We start from the raw sequence: 19,885 nt of genomic DNA on the forward strand, positions 1-19,885 counted from the left end.
TATCCGATGACATAAGGTGTATGGCACACTTTTTTTTTTTTTTAACTTGGCCTCCAGAAAGCTTCAAGTTAATTATTATTATTATTATTATTGTGATACAGAGTCTCTTGCTCTATTGCCCAGGCCGGAGTGTCGTGGTGATCTCAGCTCACTGCAACCTCTACCTCCTGGGTTCAAGCGATTCTCCTGCCTCGGCCTCCCAAGTAGCTGGGGTTACAGGCATGTGCCACCATCCCCAGCTAATTTTTGTTTTCTTAGTAGAGACAGGGTTTTGCCATTTTGGCAAGGCTGGTCTCGAATTCGTGGCTTCAAGTGATCCACCTGCCTCAGCCTCCTAAAGTGTTGAGATTACAGGCATGAGTCACAGAGTCAGGCTGGCCTAGTTAATCTAGTTAATTTCTTTTCTTTTCTTTTCTTTTTTTTTTTTTTGAGATGAAGTCTTGCTCTGTCATCCAGGCTGGAGTGCAATGGCATGATCTTGGCTCACTGTATCCTCCACCTTCCGAGTTCAAGCAATTCTCTTGCCTCAGCCTCCCAAGTAGCTGGGACTACAGGACCGGGTCACCATGCCTGGCTAATTTTTGTATTTTTAGTAGAGGTGGGGTTTCACTATGTTGGCCAGGCTAGTCTCAAACTCCCGACCTCAGGTGATCCACCCGCCTTGGCCTCCCAAAGTTCTGAGATTACAGGCGTGAGCCACCGTGCCCAGCAGTTAACTCTTAATTGTAATAATTATAATAATCCCAGCCTTGATTTTTGTAAGTATAATCTTCTCCATTTTTTCTATGGCCCTTCTAACTCTGCTCATTTTTACTATACACATGATGCCGTCCTGTGCCAGGCACTGGGCTTGGAATATTAAAGTGTCTCAACAACTATTTCTTCTTACTCATCATTATTATGTTATTAATCATTATCATCATCATCATGCTATTAAGAATAGTAACCGTGGCTGGGTGCGGTGGCTCATGGCTGTAATCCTAATGCTTTGGGAGGTTGGAGAGGGAGGATTACTTGAGTCCTGGAGTTTGAGAACAGCCTGGGCAACATATCAAGACCCTATCTCTACAAAAAATAAGCCAGGTGTGGTGGTGCATGCCTGCAGTCCCAGCTACTCCAGAGACTAAGGAGGGAGGATCGCTTGAGGCTGGGAGGTCTAGGCTGCAGTATGCTATGCTCATCCCACTGTACTTCTAGCCTAGGTAACAAAGTGAGACTCTGTCTCAAAAAAAAAAAAAAAAGAAAAGAAAAAAAAAAAACACCAACAACAACAACAAAAAACAAAAGCAACAATAACAACAAAGCCAGTTCTTGGGGAGAGCCAGGAATAAGGCTGAACAGTCTGTGCCACATATACAAATGCTCTCTGTCATAGTCCCATGTCACAGTCCCTTGTTTAGTTTCCATAGTCCCTTGTCCCCCTTTTCAAATGAACAGGATATAAATTATAAGTAAAAACCTCCTGAGTTATTTCCTTATTCCACCTCTCTCCCACTAGATGTAAACTCCTTGAAGACAGGCAGTTCCCTATAGATCCCATTCTACATTTTAACACAATATCCTTAACATAACAAAGACCTAAGACATATTTGCTACCTAAAGAAGGTTAAGAGCAGGTAATGATTGAGGCACAAAGGGAAAGAGAAAACAGAAAACACTGGTCAGAGAACTGACTGGTTCATTTTCCCTTTATTTTCTCCTGTCAGTCCTGTCAGAACCATTCTAGAGGCCAAGGACCTGGGGTGGCCAGTCGGCACAGCTGTTCGAGATCCCAACTCAGGGATCTGCCCTCCCTTGGTTCACCTTGGTCAGGGCGGAATTAAATGGGCACACCAGGGCAGGTCCCTGAGATGTTGCAGGTTAGGCAGAGGGGAGTGTGTTAACTTAGATTTGTTCAACACCCGGGTCACTAAACACTGAGCGAGCCCTGCTCCTTCCAATGCCCACCTCCAACCTTCCCTTCTTACCTCCCATCACCCACCCTCAGGCTGAATCCCAGACACCCTGCTCTTCCAGGACAGCAGGGGGCGCCGCAGACCCCCACCCCCACCCCCCCTCCCCCAGTTCCTTCCTTGGGTCCTGCGGCTGAACTTCTGAAGTCTGGTCCCTTCAGGATCTGGCAGGGGGTGAAGACCAAAGGAGAGGAAGGGGTGAAGCAGAGGAATCCATCTAAGAGGAGATGATCCTGCCCTCTCTTCTCTGGGTGCTCTCCACTGGCCTCTCCCTGGGATCCTGAGTCCAGGGGGCAGGGAGTGCTGGCCCTGAGAACAGAGACATGGTGCTGCTGGCTGTTCATTCACGCTGCTCCTTCTGCTGGGGATTTCGGGTGAGCTCCCAGAGCGAGGTAAGCTCTAGGTAGGGACAGGGGCTTCAGACCAGGAAAGGCTGCACAGGGCATGGGTGAGGGCCCTCTGTAGCAACAAGAATCCATCAAGAGTGCCTCCCACATTCCCCATTCTCCCACTAGGAGGTCTAGGCTGCAGTATGCTATGATCATCCCACTGTACTTCTAGCCCAGGTAACAGAGTGAGACAAGGTCTTCCCCCATTTCATTCAATGATATAACCAGTTACTCAACACAAATATTGTATCTCACTTCCCCTCACCTTCCACATCCAATGTATATACCATTCTTGTCAGTTCTACTTCCAAAACTGACAGATGAGGATGAACCAGAGAATCTCTTGAAGTCAAGTAAGACACCTCAGGCCGGGGCAGCATGCCTGGATGGACTGAGGGAAGGGAATCTGTGTACAGAGGAAAGAGGACCTGAGTTTGGGAAATGACCATGGAGGGGTGAGGGCAGAGGGGCAGGATTCTAGGCTGCATCCCTCCAAGTTTTCTTGGCCCAGTATCATCTGGCATTGACTCAGGCTGGGAGGCTAGTGTGGGGCAGTGGCCCTGGCAGGTCAGCATCCGCCAGGGCCTGATTCATGTCTGCTCCGCCACCCTCATCTCAGAGGAGTGGGTGCTGACAGTGACGATCTGCTTCCGGTGAGTGTTGGCCCTGCTGTGGGGAGACCTGTGAGGGCACCTGGGTGACTGCAGCGCCTGAGCTGAGGCTGGGCGGGGCTTATCGTGCACTGCCCAATACACTATGTTGTGCGTTATTAGTGGGTTCAAATATTTCCTACTCCAGGTCTCAGTTCAGTGCAACTACTCTCAGACTTTAGGCTTCTTCAAATGTAACATCACCTTGATTGAAATGACTACCTAAAAATAGTTACATTCTCCCACCCCATTCCTCAAATCGAAGCCTTAACCCAGGAGACATCCCCCAGGAAGGGCTCCTTCCCTTACAGCATGCCTGCACCTCATACCACTCTTTAGATGCACAATCCTGAGCCCTCTTCACTATCCCTAAGTTAACTCATCCATCATTTTTTTTTCTTTTGGAAAGAAAGTGTGCCTCTTAGTTTAAAATATTTTTATTTTATTTGTATACATTTATGGAGTACAATTGTAATTTCTGTTATATGCCTAGACTGCATAGTGGTGACATCAGAGCTCTTAGGGTATCCATCACCCAAATAATGTACATTGTACCCATTAAGTAATTTCTCATTATCTACCCTCATCCATTTCCCTTGGTTTAAATGTCATATATTTGCTGATAACACTCATACTTGCATCTCTAGCCCCAAACACCAGTCCTGATGCACTTCCATTTGGCATCTCAAAGGTAACATGGTCAGAAAAGGTAATTTTACCACCATTACTGTCCCCCAATCTTTTTCTCTCTCTCTTCCTCATTTCATTCAATATAACCAGTTACTCAAGACAAATATTGTATCTCTCTTTTTCTCACCTTCCACATCCAGTGCATATACCATTCTTGTCAGTTTTACTTCCAAAATATACTTTGACTCTAATATAGCTACCCCTGGACCACTGCAACAGTATAATAGGTTTTACTACTTTCAATACACATCAAAAAGTGACTTTTTAAAGTTAGGGGTGAGATAATATCACTCCCTGCTTTGAATCCTCCAGTGGTTGCCCAGGCACCTATAATAAAACCCAAATGCCACATTGTGGCCTACAAGCCATGAATCACCAGGTGTGTGCCCACTTTTCCAACCTCATCCCATTCTCCACTTTTTCTTTCAATTCCTGGAGATGGCCAAGCTCTTTCTCACCCTCAAGGCCTTGCATACTCTATTCCCTGTCTGGAATGCTTTTATCACTCTTATGGCTTTTTCCTTTTGGGACTCAGTGGAAAAGTTACCTCTTCAACAAGACCTTTCCTGACCATCCAATCCAAAGACTCGCCCCGATTCCTTTACTCTCTACTTTAAAATTCGGTTTGTTTTCTTCATAACATTTATTACAATTGTAAATTTTGTACTTGTTTGTTGTTTCGCTCGCCCTGCCCCAACACACATACACACACACACACGCACCCCTTAAAATTATAGCCCCGTGAGGGCCAGATCATGTCTATTTTCATTTCATTTATCAGGAGATGCTCAATACTTGTTGAAGGAATGAAAGCCTCAGAAGAACTAGAGGAAAAATGGCATATCCAGAACAATGGGCTCTGCTATGATGACCCAGGGCAGAGTCACAAGAAACCCATGGTATCTCTTCTGCTTCTCTTCTCAGGTCTAAGGATGCCAGGAAATACAGTGTATTGGTGGTAGATCTTTGGTTGTGCAGACTCCAAAATGATAGCACATGTGTCCCAGATTATCCCCCCACCCTGATTTCCAAGCAAATACATCTAGTGCAATCGCTGTGGTAAAACTGCCCTCCCCAGTTTCTGTTAGCCCTGTTGTCCTGCTCATCTGCCTTCCCTCATCTGAAGTCCACCTGAAGAAGAATACAACCTCCTGCTGGGTGACTGGATGGGGCTATACTGGAGTGTTCCAACGTGAGGATACATAGATTTTCTGTGTTCTACTTCTTCGACTGACATTCTCTCCGCCTGCTCTCTATCCTAGCCCTAGAGCACCAGATATACTGCAGTAATCTGAGGTGCTTCAGACTTCAAATTCTTTGTGACCCTTTGCCTCTTTCATATTTCTTCTGCTATAATCTCTTTGCTTATTGATACCAGCTTTTGTTCTTGTTTAGCAATAGTGCTGAGACCTTAAAGTAAAAAGGACAGAACAATGAATTTAGAGATAGGATAGTTCTGTGCAGTCTGATAATATAGTTCTCCCTCCGCACCTGGGTGGAGTGTGTGTGGGTAGGTGGATAGGGGAAGGAGACACGAAGATGTGTTCAGGAAAGTAAGGCCACTCAGCAAAGGTTCCTGAGTCAAACTAGCTAGGAGAGTACAGCCTCATTTCTGGGTAATTCTTCTTACTAGATCTACCCCTTATTCCTATGGAAAAATAAATATACATTCTGAAGACAATTTAATTCTGCATTCACTGTTTTGGGTTTTCCTAAATTACAAGATGTTTCTGTTATTAATTTGTGCTATAAGAACAGGAGCCAACTGGCCGCCGCCTTGTCCAGGGCCGGGGAGCTCAGCCTTTAGGTTGTTTCCCAAACCAGAAACCAGGATGGCATCTAACACAGGGCGGAATATCTGAAATTAGAGCTTTCTCTGAAAATCAAAGGCACAAAATCTGTATCCATAGCTAGAAATCACTTTTTAATTAAGACAGCTTTGACTGTTTTTGGCCCTACCGATATCAAGCCTTCTTATACACGGATGGAGGTGAAAGTGTCCCTCACTGATCTCCAGACATGCGGTGACTACTATCAAAATGAAAGCTTGCTGCACAGAGTTGAGCTCATCGTCAGTGAAGCTCTGATCTGCTCCAAGCTCCCAGTGGGGCAGATGGATCAGTGTACTGTAAGAATCCACCCCTCAGGCACCTTTCACAGGCCTTGCCTTCCCCACTGTGCTTCCTCCACATCTCATATCTTCGGAGACCCTGGGTGAACCCAGGAGTGTCTGGACAGGCCTAACCGCACAGTTCTTGGCTAAACTGTTGAAGAGTTTCACCTCTTCCCTTTGCCCTATGCACTGTCTGGCCAACTTATCTATCTCCATCTCCATCCATCTCCATCTCCATCTCCATCTCCATCTCCATCTCCATCTCCATCTCCATCTCCATCTCCATCTCCATCTCCATCTCCATCTCCATCTCCATCTCATCTCATCCATCTCATCTCATCTCATCTCATCTCATCCCATCTCCATCTCCATCTCCATCTCCATCATCTCCATCTCCATCTCCATCTCCATCTCCATCTCCATCTCCATCTCCATCTCCATCTCCATCTCCATCTCCATCTCCATCTCCTCTCTCTCTCTCTCTCTCTCTCTCTCTCTCTCTCTCTCTCTCTCTCGGCAGTAGAGGAGACCCCCTGATGTGTCAAGTTGAAGATTTCTGGGTCCTGGCAGGAGTGGTGAGCCAGGGATCAAACTGCATCCAAACCAATGGGCCTGGAATATACACAAATATCCATTTCCACAAGTCTTGGATTGAGAAGTCTGCCATCTCGCTTGCTGAGTTTTCTGCTACCCTCAGTCTGGGCCTCTCTGGGCTCCTCCCTATTGTGCTTCTGCCTCTGATTTTCCTGGGGCCACCTTAACTGGCTGAGGTCAGTATGCCCTGGGTAAAGTGGCAATTGAGAATGAGAGAAAAAGGAAATTCCAGAGCTGAGATTCTGAAGATAGATTTTGAAGGGTCAGCAAGACAGATGCAGTTCTGCTGTCCCATAAGCCTAATTTGCTTGTTGCCTTTCCCCCGCACAAGTCAGCCTAGTAAACAAGATCCCCAGAGTGAATAAAATTTGGTTGATTCTAACAATTATTTCTCATATTCATTCTTTTGATGAAATTGAAGACAGAGCCTGGGGAAATGCAGAAGCAGAGAACTTGAGGGCTAAAAGGAATCTGGACATCACTTAGCCCAACAAACCCCACATTCTACAGGTGAAGACACTGGGGTCCAGAGGTTAGTTTGCCACTGGTTTAATCCAAGATGAAAACCATCCAATCCTGGGATTAGACTGGATTCTGAGGAAAAAGTAGGGACTTGGAAGATTACAAGGTTTCAAATAAAACAGGCCAGGCTGGAGGAGGAACTCAGGAGGTATATTAGTTATCTATCGTAGTACAACAAATTACCCCAAAACTCGGTAGTTAAAACAATGAAGATTTATTATCTCATAGTTTCTGTAGGACAGCAATCTGGAAGACTTAGCTGGTTAGTTATGGTTTAGGATCTTTCAAAAAAGCTGCTGTTGTGTCAGCCACAGCTGCAGTCATCAAGGCTCAACTAGGAAAGGATCGGGTTCCAAGCTCACTCACGTGCCTGTTACCATTCATGTGGGCCTCTCTGAAGGAATGCCTTTGGCAGCTGGCTTCTCCCAGAGTGAATGATCCAAGACACAGCAATAGAGAGCACCCAAGATGGAAGCTACAGTCTTTTTTTTTTTTTTTTTTTTAATGGACAAGGTCTCATTCTGTGGCCGAGGCTGGAGTGTGGTGGTAAAAACACAGCTCACTGCAGCCTTGATCACCTGGGCTCAAGTGATCCTCCCCACTTCAGCCTTCTGAGTAGCTGAGACCACAGTTACACACCACCACTCCCAGCTATTTTAAAATTTTTGTAGACACAAAGTCTTGTCACGTTGCCCAGGGTGGTCTTGAACTCCTGAGCTGAAGCGATCCTCCGGCCTTGGTCTCCCAAAGTACTGAGATTACAGGCATGGGCACCCATGCCTGGCCAACCACAGTCTTTTTTTTTTTTTTTTTTTTTTTTTTTTGTTGAGACGGAGTCTCGCTCTGTCGCCCAGGCTGGAGTGCAGTGGCCGGATCTCAGCTCACTGCAAGCTCCGCCTCCCGGGTTTACGCCATTCTCCTGCCTCAGCCTCCCGAGAAGCTGGGACTACAGGCGCCCGCCACCTCGCCCGGCTAGTTTTTTGTATTTTTAGTAGAGACGGGGTTTCACTGTGTTCGCCAGGATGGTCTCGATCTCCTGACCTCGTGATCCGCCCGTCTCGGCCTCCCAAAGTGCTGGGATTACAGGCTTGAGCCACCGCGCCCGGCCCACAGTCTTTTTATAACCTAATCTCAAAACTGACATCTTGGCCAGGCGTGGTGGCTCACATCTGTAATCCCAGCTTTGGGCGGCTGAGGCAGGCAGATCACCTGAGGTCAGGAGTTCGAGACTAGCCTGGCTAACATGGTGAAATGTCGTCTCTATTAAAAATACAAAAATTAGTCGGGCTTGGTGGTGGGCATCTGTAATCCAAGCCACCCAGGAGGCTGAGGTAGGAGGAGAATCACTTGAACCCGGGAGCTGGCGGTGAGCCAACATCCCATCACTGCTCTCCAGCCTGGGCGACAGAGCAAGACTGTCTCAAAAAAAAAAAAAAAATAATAATAATAATAATAAAACCCTAACATCTCATTACTTCTTATATTATTCTATTCTTTAGTAGTAAGCCAACAAGGTGTGACCATCAGGAGCTGAAGATCATTGGAGGCCGTCTTGAAGGCTGCCTTCACAAGTAGAGAGTACAGGAAGAGTCTGGAATGAGAGCCTGAGAAGCTAAGGCTGACTGTGCTTAGTCATGGATTAAATGTTACAGTTGTGTTCTCAGGAGTGTTGGCGTTAATGAAGGTATTTACTAGGGATATTTCCAAAATGTAACATCCTGTAACCAGAGTAGTCTGAGAACATGTTTCATATGAAGAATATATGGCTGCCTTATTTTCTTTTTTTCCTTTTTTTTCTGATATACAAAGAATGATTAAAAACATGGGATCTGACACTGACCAGAGCTGAGCTGGATTTCACAGTATGCAGATTAAAATATAATAATAGATACAGTACTCTACATTACTTGATGAATAAAGAGTAAAAAATAAGGAAGGAGTTTTGGCAAGACAGTGGAATGAACAACTGCAAAGTGAATATTCCTCACTCTAATTGAGTACTAATAAAATCATTGTTTGAAAATAATTTTCATAAATAATCACAAAAATAAGGTAATTACATAATAATAAGTTAATTAAATGTGGGCCATGAAAAAGCTTTCCATATATATAAAAAAAGAATTCAGAAGAAAACAAATTCCCAAATGCAAAAATTATCAAATTATAAGCAGGATAAAGAACGATTACAATTTATTCTCAAAGGGATACCGTTTATGTCAGTAACATCTTGTTAGAATTTTTGTAGATGACACCACCACAGAATTTCAAACAAGGCATACTTGACACTGTGGAAAATGCTTCAGCAAAAGAAAATGTAAACTCACTACCCACATGGGATGCTAAATCAGTTGAAACAAAAAAAAAAAAAACAGGATAGAATGTGAGAGAAGATGATGGATCTAGATAGTGGAGCCAAAAAATAGGAGATAAAAGGAGGTTATAAAATCACAAAATATAACAGTTGGAAGGCACTTCATAAATTATTCGATACTACTCCAAGCTCAAGGCAGAAGTTTACTTTTTAATAGAATGATCAGTTAATCTTTATATTTCTTCTATTTCTTTTCTTTTCTTTTTATTTTATTTATTTATTTTTTTAAAGACAGAGTCTTGCTCTGTTACCCAGGCTGGAGTGCAGTGTCGCAATATCGGCTCACTGCAACCTCCACCTCCCGGGTTCAAGCAGTTCTCCTGCCTCAGCCTCCTGAGTAGCTAGGATTACAAGAGTGCACCACCACACCCGGCTAATTTTTATATTTTTTGTAGAGACATGGAGTTACTCCATGTTGCCATTGCCCAGGATGGTCATGAACTCCTGATCTCAAGCCATCCACCCGCCTCAGCCTCCCAAAGTACTGGGATTACAGGCGTGAGCCACAGTGCCTGGCCCCCTTATACTTCTTATTACAAGAGCTTTGGAAAAGGATTCATTGTTGGGAATGAGGGAATGGGAACTATTTTCACTACACAGTATTATCCACCCCTTGCCCACAAGAATCCTCTAAAACTGAAACTTAACAAGTAAAATAACACACATAATGGATGAGATAGTTACATGTAGGACAAACCTTGAAGTAAATACATACCTCATGTTTTAGGAAGAAGGTAATCTTGGAGACCTGGGTATAATCTTAAGGCTACGTACTAGGAATGAGATCGTACCGACGAAAGTTTAAATCTAATCAATAGTATTATGCACTGGTTGAAGAAAACCAGGATTAAGACAGGAGATAGCATGGAATCTAAGAAGGGAAAAGTCCGTTAACTATATATGTTCATCAGATTCTAGGCTGTTAAGGGAGAAAAACCCTGAGTCTAATGAATATAAACTTTATAATTACTTAGAAAAACATGTTCTGTTTTAGAAAAGTGGTCTTTCAGTTTTTGTAAAGATGAGATATTTCCTCTTAGTAAGTGAAATGCTCCTGAAGATTAGCCACCTTCATTTATTCTCATTTTAAACCTCTTTAAACCACAACACATTTGGCTTCTTGACTGAAGAAAAGGTGCCCTGGTAGGGAAAACTGAAAATTCCAAATAATGGAAATGAATAGCCCTTAGTGAGAATAAATATTCTGGCTCATATATAAGCCTCAGAGTTTAGTGAATCAGTCCCTTGAATTTGATCTCTTCTAGGTGCTCTGACAAGGCCTGAAGTCCAGAAGCTAAAAAGCTAAGAACCCAGAAACTAGACTGAGATTACTTGAGTCAAGTCATGTTGCTTGTGGAAGAGCTGCCTAAGTGAATTCTCTGGATAACATGACATATCTCATTTCTTAACAATGGCAGGAACTCATATTTACTTTATGACTCCTCTGTGTTAAGTACTATGCTGGTCACTTTAAATATTATCTTATTTAGTCTTAACAACTCAAGAAGGTATTATTTAGCCCCATTTACAAACGAAATAAAAACACACAAAACTGAGGTTCAAAGAGGCTAAGTAATCTGCCTAAGACTAAACAGCTAATATTTAATTTAACAGATCTATCCAGGGCTGTCAGACTTCAAAAATATGGCTTTTTCAGCTGCGTGTGGTGGCTCATGCCTGTAATCCCAGCACTTCTGGAGCTCGAGGTGGAAGGATGGTTTGAGGCCAGGAGTTTGCAACAATCCTGGGCAACACGGTGAGACCCTCTCTCTCTCAAAAACAAAAAACAAAACAAAACAAAATTAGTCCAACATAGTGGTATGCGCCTGTAGTCCCAGCTACTCATGAGGCTGAGGTGGGAGGATCGATTACGCCTGGAAGGTCAAGGTTGCAGTGAGCTGTGATTGTGCCACTACACTCTAGCCTGGGCAACACACTACACTCTAGCCTGGGCAACAGAGCAAGACCCTATCTCAAAGGAAAAAAAAAAAAAAAGGCTCTTTCCACTATACCAAATTACCTCCGTTCATTGTTGGAAAGCTGTAAGATTTTTCCTTATATTACGCCAAAATAACACTTGGCCTTTGGCCCTAGTTATTTGTACCTCTTGTTGTATTTCTTGTCTCTATTTGTAGTTCCTTGGGTGCACATAGCTTTTACTTTTCCTTCTGAATAGATAAAAACAGACTTGAGAAAATAAACTAATGTCCTACTCATCTTTCTGACCTTCTAACAACATGTAGTATCCTGCAAACAAAGTATTGAATCTTGTTTTTTCAATTAACAAAATGAGAACTATAGACTATAAAAAGCCAGCTGTCAAAACTATAGGGAAGAATTCCTTTAGTATAAGTAGAAGTGAATAAACATAAAAAGAGAAATGTATTTTGTTAGTGATCAAAAGAACAGGTGCATTAGTTGGTGATCAAAATAACCAGTCCTCCCTGTAAAGGGGGGACTGGTTTTAAAGGGCATTAGTGTTCCAAGCAAGTAGGATGGTGCTCAGAGCAAGATTAGTCCCTGTCGAGGAGATGAGTGCAGTCTAGGGAAACCTGTAGACTGGTCAATAAGGCAAAGAGTCGGGGAGAAAAAGAAGATTATCTCTGAAAGGTTGTCCAGGGCTTGGCCCTGACATAACAGATGCTAAGTACATGACATGTTGCTTAATGATGGATATACGTTCTAAGAAATGTGTCATTAGGTGATTTTGTCATTGTGTGAACATCGTAGAGTGAACTGACACAAAACTCAATGATACAGCCTGCTACACACTTAGGTTACATGCTATAGCCTATCGTTCACAGGCTACAAACCTGTGCAGTAAGTGACTGTACTGAATACTGTAGGCAACTATAACACAATGGGAAGTATTTATGTATCTAAACATAGAAAAGGTACAGTAAAAATATATTATAGAAGATAAAACCTGGTACACCTATATAGGGCAACTTACTGTGAACGGAGCTTGCAGGACTAGAAGTTGCTCTGGATGAGTCAGTGAGTGAGTGGTGAGTGAATGTGAAGGCTTAGGACATGATAGTACACTACTGTAGACTTTATAAACACTGTACACTTAGGCTACATTAAGTGTATTTTTAAAAATTTTTCTTTAATAATACATTAATCTTTGCTTACTATAACTTTATAAAATTTTGATTTTTAAGAACTTTTGACTCTTCTAATAACTCTTAGCTTAAAACACAAACACACTGTATAGTTGTACAAAAATATTTTCTTTCCTTATATCCTTATTCTATGTGCTTTTTTCTCTTTTTAAAATTTTTTTATTTTTACTTTTTAAGCTTTTCTTTAAAAAAAAAAAAAAAACTAAGACGCAAGCACAGACATTAGCCTAGGCCTACACAGGGTCAGGATCATCAGTATCATTGTCTTCCACCTCCACATCTTGTCCCACTGGAAGGTGTTCAGAGGCAATAACATGCATGGAGTTATGATACTACTATGTCTACTATGATAACAATGCCTTTTCCAGAATACTTTCTGACAGACCTGCCTGAAGCTGTTTTGCAGTTAACTTTTTTTTAAAGTAGACAGAGTACACTGTAAAATAATGATTAAAAGTATAGCATAAAAAATACATAAACCAGTAACATACTCATTTATTATGATTATCAAGTATTATGTTGATATAGTTTGGGTGCTGACCCCCACCCAAATCTCATGTTGAATTATAATCCCCAATGTGGGAGGTGGGGCCTCGTGGGAGGTGATTGGATCACAAGGGTGAGTTTCTCCTGAATAGTTTATTACCATCCTCTTGGTACTATCCTCAAAACAGTGTATGAGTTCTGGTCATTAAAAGTGTGTGGCACCTCCCCACTCTCTCTCTTGCTTTCACCATGTGATGTGCCTCCTCCCCCTTTGCCTTCTGCCATGATTGGGAGCTTCTTGAGGACTTCTCAGAAGCGGATGCCACTATGCCTCCTGTGCAGCCTGCAGAACCATGAGCCAATTAAAGCTCTTTCTTTATAAATTACTCAGTCTCAGGTATTTCTTTACAGCAATAGAAGAATGGCCTGCCACATATGTACTATATGTAATTGTATATGTTATGCTTTTATACAACTGGCAGTCAGTAGGTTTGTTTATAACAGCACCACCATGAACATTTGAGTAATGCATTGCCCTACAACTCTAACGTCACTAGGCAATAGGAATTTGTCAGCTCCATTATAATCTTATGGAACCACCCTAGTATATGTGGTCTGAAATGTCATTATGAAGCACATGACTGTATATGGACTAATTCTAGCACTTACTGATTTGTGAAAGAAGTAGAGGGAACACAAAGGCAAAAGCCAAGGCCTGATATACATGTACTAGAGAAGTCAATTATTCTTTTTTTTTGAGACAGAGTCTCACTCTGTCACCCAGGCTGGAGTGTAGTGTCCCAATCACAGCCCACTGCAGTCTCAAACTCTCAAGTTCAAGCAATCCTCCCACCTCAGCGTCCTGAGTAACTGGGACTACAAACATGCAGCACCCCACTTGGCTAATTTTTTAATTTTTCTGTAGAGATGGGGTCTCACTATGTTGTCCAGGCTGGTCTTGAACTCCTAAGCTCAAGCAATCCTTTTGCCTCGGCCCCCCAAAGGTCTAGGATTATAGGTGTGAGCCACTATGCGTGGCCTCAATTATTCTTTAGGAGACTGTTTTATAAGAAGATCTATTCATTTTCCAATAAACAGATTGATTGATGGGTTGAATTAGAAAACAGACAATGGTGTCCATTTGCCCTTTCTGTTAATACAGATAAAAAGCTACAAAGCTTGCAAATCTATTGTTTTCCCTGTTTTATCCTCAGGGTGCTCAAAAGAAGACTGAATTCTTGAATTTACAGCAGTGGTTCTCCCAGGGGACATTTGTCAATGTTTGGAGATATTTTTGGTTGTCACAACTAGGTGTAGTAGGTATGACTGGCATTTAATAGGTAGAGGTTAGGGATGCTGCTTAATATCCTACAATGAACAGCCTAGCTACCCCACAACAAAGAATCATCTGGCCCAAAATGTCAATAGTGTCAGGGTTAAGAAGCCCTGGTCAATAGGTACCACCAACATCAATCCAAGCATCCAAGCCATCACCAAGATAAACTGTTTGGGCAGAATCAAATACTTAAAGCTAAGAAATGAGTTCAACAACAATAATAATAAAAATAGCAGCTGCCATTAATTATCATATGCTAAATAGGTCAAACCCAAGCTAAGTATTAGCTCTATAGTATCTCATTTAATTCTTATGACACTCTTGCGGGATATTATTATTCCTATTTTGCAGAGATTATTATTACTATTATTATTATAGTTATTGTGTACAGCAGAGGTATTTAAAGATAACTTTAATGATAGCATAGGGTAATAATCTGGGGACAGAGAATCTAAGACCTGAAGACACGGCATGATGAGAGATGTAGGAACTGTAAGAGCCGTGTTCAGGGAAGTCCCTGGGGTGGGCATTAAGCACCCACTCTCTTGCTTCCAACTCTTTGGCACTTCCTTATAAGAGTCAATGAAGCAGTAAAATGGCAGATCCAACATGTTTCTTGATTACTGAATGAAAAGGAAGAAAATATTTATAGACAGATAATATAGGCAAAAGGCAAAGATAAATAGATAAAACATGGTGATAAACAAGCAATGCATAATTTAATCTTTGAGATCATGAACTGATTCCAGCGCCTTCAAGGTACAATGGGAAAATACAAGCCTTAGGGAAAAGGTGACTTGCTTAAGGTAATACAACCATACCCATGAAAACAAAAGAATAGCACTGTGGGCTGAAAAACAGAAGAACTTTTCTTTTTTTTTGAGATGGAGTTTCGCTCTTGTTGCCCAGGGTGGTGCACAATGGCGCAATCTCAACTCACTGCAACCTTCACCTCCCAGGTTCAAGCGATTCTCCTGCCTCAGCCCTCCCGAGTAGCTGGGATTACAGGCATGCACCACCATGCCCGGCTAATTTTGTATTTTTAGTAGAGACGGGGTTTATCCATGTTGGTCAGGCTGGTCTTGAACTCTCGACCTCAGGTGATCCACCCGCCTCAGCCTCCCAAAATGCTGGGATTACAGGCTTGAGCCACCGCACCTGGCTGCAACCAGAAGAACTTTCTCCAAAATGATAAATCATTTTAGCTTAGATTTAGAAAGGGTTAAGAGGGTCCCACCTTTCTCTTTAGGAATAGATAGTTTCTTAAAAAGCTAAATGCCATTATCACACCTGCCAAGATTAACAATAAGTTGGTTTGTTAAATCAGGATCCTAACACAAAGTTTCTTATAATCTAAATCAGCCTCTCTCCCTTTTTACCCTTGTAACATTGACTTACAACAGTAACTGGGTCAGCTGCTTTGTAAAATGTCCTACATTCTGGATTTGACTATTTACTTCCTTAAGTTGTAATTTGACTTACTCCTTTATCCCTTATATTTGCTGCAAGAGAAAGGAGCTTTAGAGATTCAGGTTTCACTTTTCTTTTTTTCTTTTTTTTAACAAGGATACTTCATAGGGGGTAACATCAGGAGGCACATGTCTGCCTTGTCCCACTTTTAGTGATGCTAAGATTGATCAGAGGGTTCAAATGGTAACGGCCTAAGCTCTCTATCAACTTTTCATCTAAAGATTTGATAATCATTCTTTGAATCAATTATTTCATGAGGGGCTGTAAGTGGTGATTTTCTAATGCTACTGGTCCAACTACATTTATTAGTTGGAATTTTTCCCTCACCACCTAAACCTATTTTGATACTCTGAATGACAGTTTATACAGGAAAAGTAGGATAACTATTTAATTATTTCCTTTTACCTTCCAATTTTCAAAATAAAGTACTGGTGCCTTATTATTTCCAACTAAATTTAACAGACACCAAAACTGAAATATATATTTACAAAACATTTAAACAAAGGAGAGGAGAGATTCTGTGAGCAATCCAACTAACATATAAAAGGTATAAGCCAGTACTTCAGATTTGTCCAATGATGTATTAATAAAAGTCCCGCCGGGCACGGTAGCTCACGCCTGTAATCCTAGCACTTTGGGAGGCCGAGGTGGGCGGATCACAAGGTCAGAAGATCAAGACCATCCTGGCTAACATGGTGAAACCCCGTTTCTACTAAAAATACAAAAAATTAGCCAGTCTGGTGGCACGCACCTGTAATCCCAGCTACTTGGGAGGCTGAGGCAGGTGAATCGCTTGAACCCAGGATGGGGAGGTTGCAGTGAGCCGAGATTAGGTCACTGCACTCCAGCCTGGGCAACAGAGCGAGACTCCATCTCAAAAAAAAAAAAAAAAAAGAAGTCCAAAGACCTGGGACAACCACAAAATCCTCAGAGGGAAAGGACTGTCCGGTCAAGATTTTTGCTCCTGTGGTAAGTCAACAGAAAGATCTGTTCAAAGCTTTCAAGTCTCTGCAAAATGAATAATAAGCTACCTTTACTCTAAACATGATCAGAAGGCAAATCTCAAACTGAGGTCTGACTTTTTATAAAAACTATACTTAAGTGACTTAACAGCCAAAATTGTCTGTGAATACCATAAATTAATTGGAATACTCACATAGATGGCTGTGCTATGAATAAGAAATCTTTTTCTTCTGGCCGGGCGCGGTGGCTCAAGCCTGTAATCCCAGCACTTTGGGAGGCCGAGACGGGTGGATCACGAGGTCAGGAGATCGAGACCATCCTGGCTAACACGGTGAAACCCCGTCTCTACTAAAAAATACAAAAAACTAGCCAGGCCAGGTGGCGGGCGCCTGTAGTCCCAGCTACTCGGGAGGCTGAGGCAGGAGAATGGCGTAAACCCGGGAGGCGGAGCTTGCAGTGAGCTGAGATCCGGCCACTGCACTCCAGCCTGGGCGACAGAGCGAAACTCCGTTTAAAAAAAAAAAAAAAAAAAAAATCTTTTTCTTCAATGAAATGAGCTGGAGAAAACTGCCAGTTGTAATGTTAATTTCAGAAAAAATTAAGGTGAAAAATACTAAGAGTCATTATATAATGAAAAAAATCACAGTTAGTGGCAGAAAACCAGAGCGAATACATAAACAACAACAACAAAAAAATTGGATATACAAAACAAGAACCATTAAAAATGTATACAGAAACTATCACAAATGTAATAGTAGTAGTAGATTTTCATCCCAATCAAGCAGACACAAAGGAAAACAAGTGAATCTGAAAAACATACATTTGGTAAAAATTCATGGTGTGGCAGGGTTTGTTTAAAAAAGCAAATGGGCCGGGCGCGGTGGCTCAAGCCTGTAATCCCAGCACTTTGGGAGGCCGAGACGGGCGGATCACGAGGTCAGGAGATCGAGACCATCCTGGCTAATATGGTGAAACCCCGTCTCTACTAAAAAATACAAAAAACTAGCCGGGCGACGAGGCGGGCGCCTGTAGTCCCAGCTACTCGGGAGGCTGAGACAGGAGAATGGCGTGAACCCGGGAGGCGGAGCTTGCAGTGAGCCGAGAGCCGGCCACTGCACTCCAGCCTGGGCGGCAGAGCAAGACTCCGTCTCAAAAAAAAAATAAAAAAATAAAATAAAATAAAATAAAAAAATAAAAAAGCAAATGAAGAGCTTTTTTTCATGTGTTCACTTCTAAAATCTTTTAAAAGGTATTTAAAGAGGTAAACATCTTTATGCTACTTTACTAAGATACAGCAAACCTGGCATCTGCCCTGCCACAATAGCACCTGCTGCTAAGCTGGCCATATTTCTGCATCTCCATCTTCTCACCTTCCCATATAAGGGTACTTACCCCAAGGGCAGTTAATCCATGGCCATGAACCTATAGCCTAGTTAGAAAAGATAATCTGTACCAAATAAGACATCTTGGGAGTCTGAACTGAAAACAGGGAACAACTTGAGCAGTTTATAGTAGGACAGAAAGAAACGACACGGAATGTGGCGTATTAATATGGTTGAGCCATATTAATAGCAGAGAACCAGAGAGAAGATCCTGCTATGAGCTCTTAAGCTATCAAGAATCCAGAGCTCCTTTCAGTTCTGGTCTTCAGGGTTGTCCTATGGCAGCTCCAGGTGTCCTTGTTATCCTGTTCTTATTGTTCCATAGACATCTACATAAGTTTGCTAGGGCTGCTGTAACAAAGTACCACAGACTAGATGAACTTAACCAACAGAAATTTATTTTCTCACAGTTCTGAAGCATGGAAGTCCAAGATCGAGGTAGCAGCATGACTGGTTCTTTCTGAGGGCCATGAGGGAAGGATTTGTTTCAGGCATCCTAGGCTTGTAAACAGCTGTCTTCTCCCTCTGTACATGTAACATGTATGACATTTCCTCTTCGAAGGACATCACTCATATCAGATTAGAACCCAACCTAATGACCTCTTTTTAATATAATTACCTCTTTAAAGACCTTATCTCCAAATATTGTCATACTCTGAGGTATAGGAGTACAGTTAGGACTTCAAGATACATTTTTGAGGAGACATAATTCAGTTCAAAACAATAGCTTTAAAATAATCTCCTCTTGATTTAAGCTAGCTTAAGTGAGCCTCAGTGGCCTGTAACTGAATAGTTCTTACCAAAATAGCTACATTTTCTGGTCTTCCATTATTATTTGAGACAGGTTCTTTCTGTCACCCAAGCTGGAGCACAGTGGTACAATCATAGCTCATGTAGCCTTGAACTACTGAGTTCAAGTGATCCTCCTGCCTCAGCCTCCCGAGTAGCTGGGGACTTCAGGTGCACGTCACCACACAGGCTAATTTTTAAATTTCTGTAGATATAGGTATTGCCCAGGCTGGTCTCAAACTCCTGGCCTCAAGGGATCCTCCCAGCTCAGCCTTTCAAAGTGCTAGGATAACAGGCGTGAGCTACCACACCCAACCACCTCTATTACTGTTATTATTTTTTTAATTTAATTTTATTTTTTTTTGAGATGGAGTCTTGCTCTGTCACCACGCTGGAGTGCAGTGGTGCCATCTTGGCTCACTGCAACCTCCGCCTCCCAGGTTCAAGCAATTCTCCTGCCTCAGCCTTCCAAGCAGCTAGGACTACAGGCGTGTACCACCACGCCCAGCTAATTTTTGTATTTTTAGTAGAGACGGGATTTCACCAGGCCAGGATGGTCTCAAACTCCTGACCTCAGGTGATCCAACCGCCTTGGCCTCCCAAAGTGCTGGGATTACAGGTACGAGCCACCGCGCCCGGCTTATCACTTTTAAACTATTTAATGTTTCTTTCAAGCATCCCAATATTTTAAGTTGCAAGACAGCAGTAACGTTTTAATAGTTCATTGAATTCTACCTCTACAGACTTAGCACCCTATAAACAATTGGCACAGAAAGCAAAAGGCACAATGAAGATTTCTGAGGCAGATGTTGTGGTGTACTACCCAGACCACCCTTTATAACTGAAGCATTCATTGCCCTAGCAGCTAATAGTGTTGGCTGCTGACAGTTCACAGATAAGTCCTATCCCAAGAACTGCCAACAGAGCCACCTCACCCAAGGTAATGCTCCCTCCTAGGAGGGGGCCTGCATCCAATTATGCAGACTTCTAAGAGCCCATCCTTCTTAGCTCAGTACAGAAATTCTCTGAGGGCCACCTCAGCTTCAGAGAAAC

General features: G+C 42.5%; 1 protein-coding gene across 9 annotated transcripts in view; it reads right to left on the reverse strand.

The window, feature by feature from the left end:
- Window positions 1-19,885, reverse strand: part of SH3D19 (SH3 domain containing 19) — a 199,023-nt gene that overhangs the window by 129,410 nt on the left and 49,728 nt on the right. The gene's annotated exons all lie outside the window — the stretch shown is intronic.

This window comes from Trachypithecus francoisi, unplaced genomic scaffold (genome assembly GCF_009764315.1).
Source record: "Trachypithecus francoisi isolate TF-2019V2 unplaced genomic scaffold, Tfra_2.0 Lachesis_group1, whole genome shotgun sequence".
Taxonomy (NCBI): Eukaryota; Metazoa; Chordata; class Mammalia; order Primates; family Cercopithecidae; genus Trachypithecus; species Trachypithecus francoisi.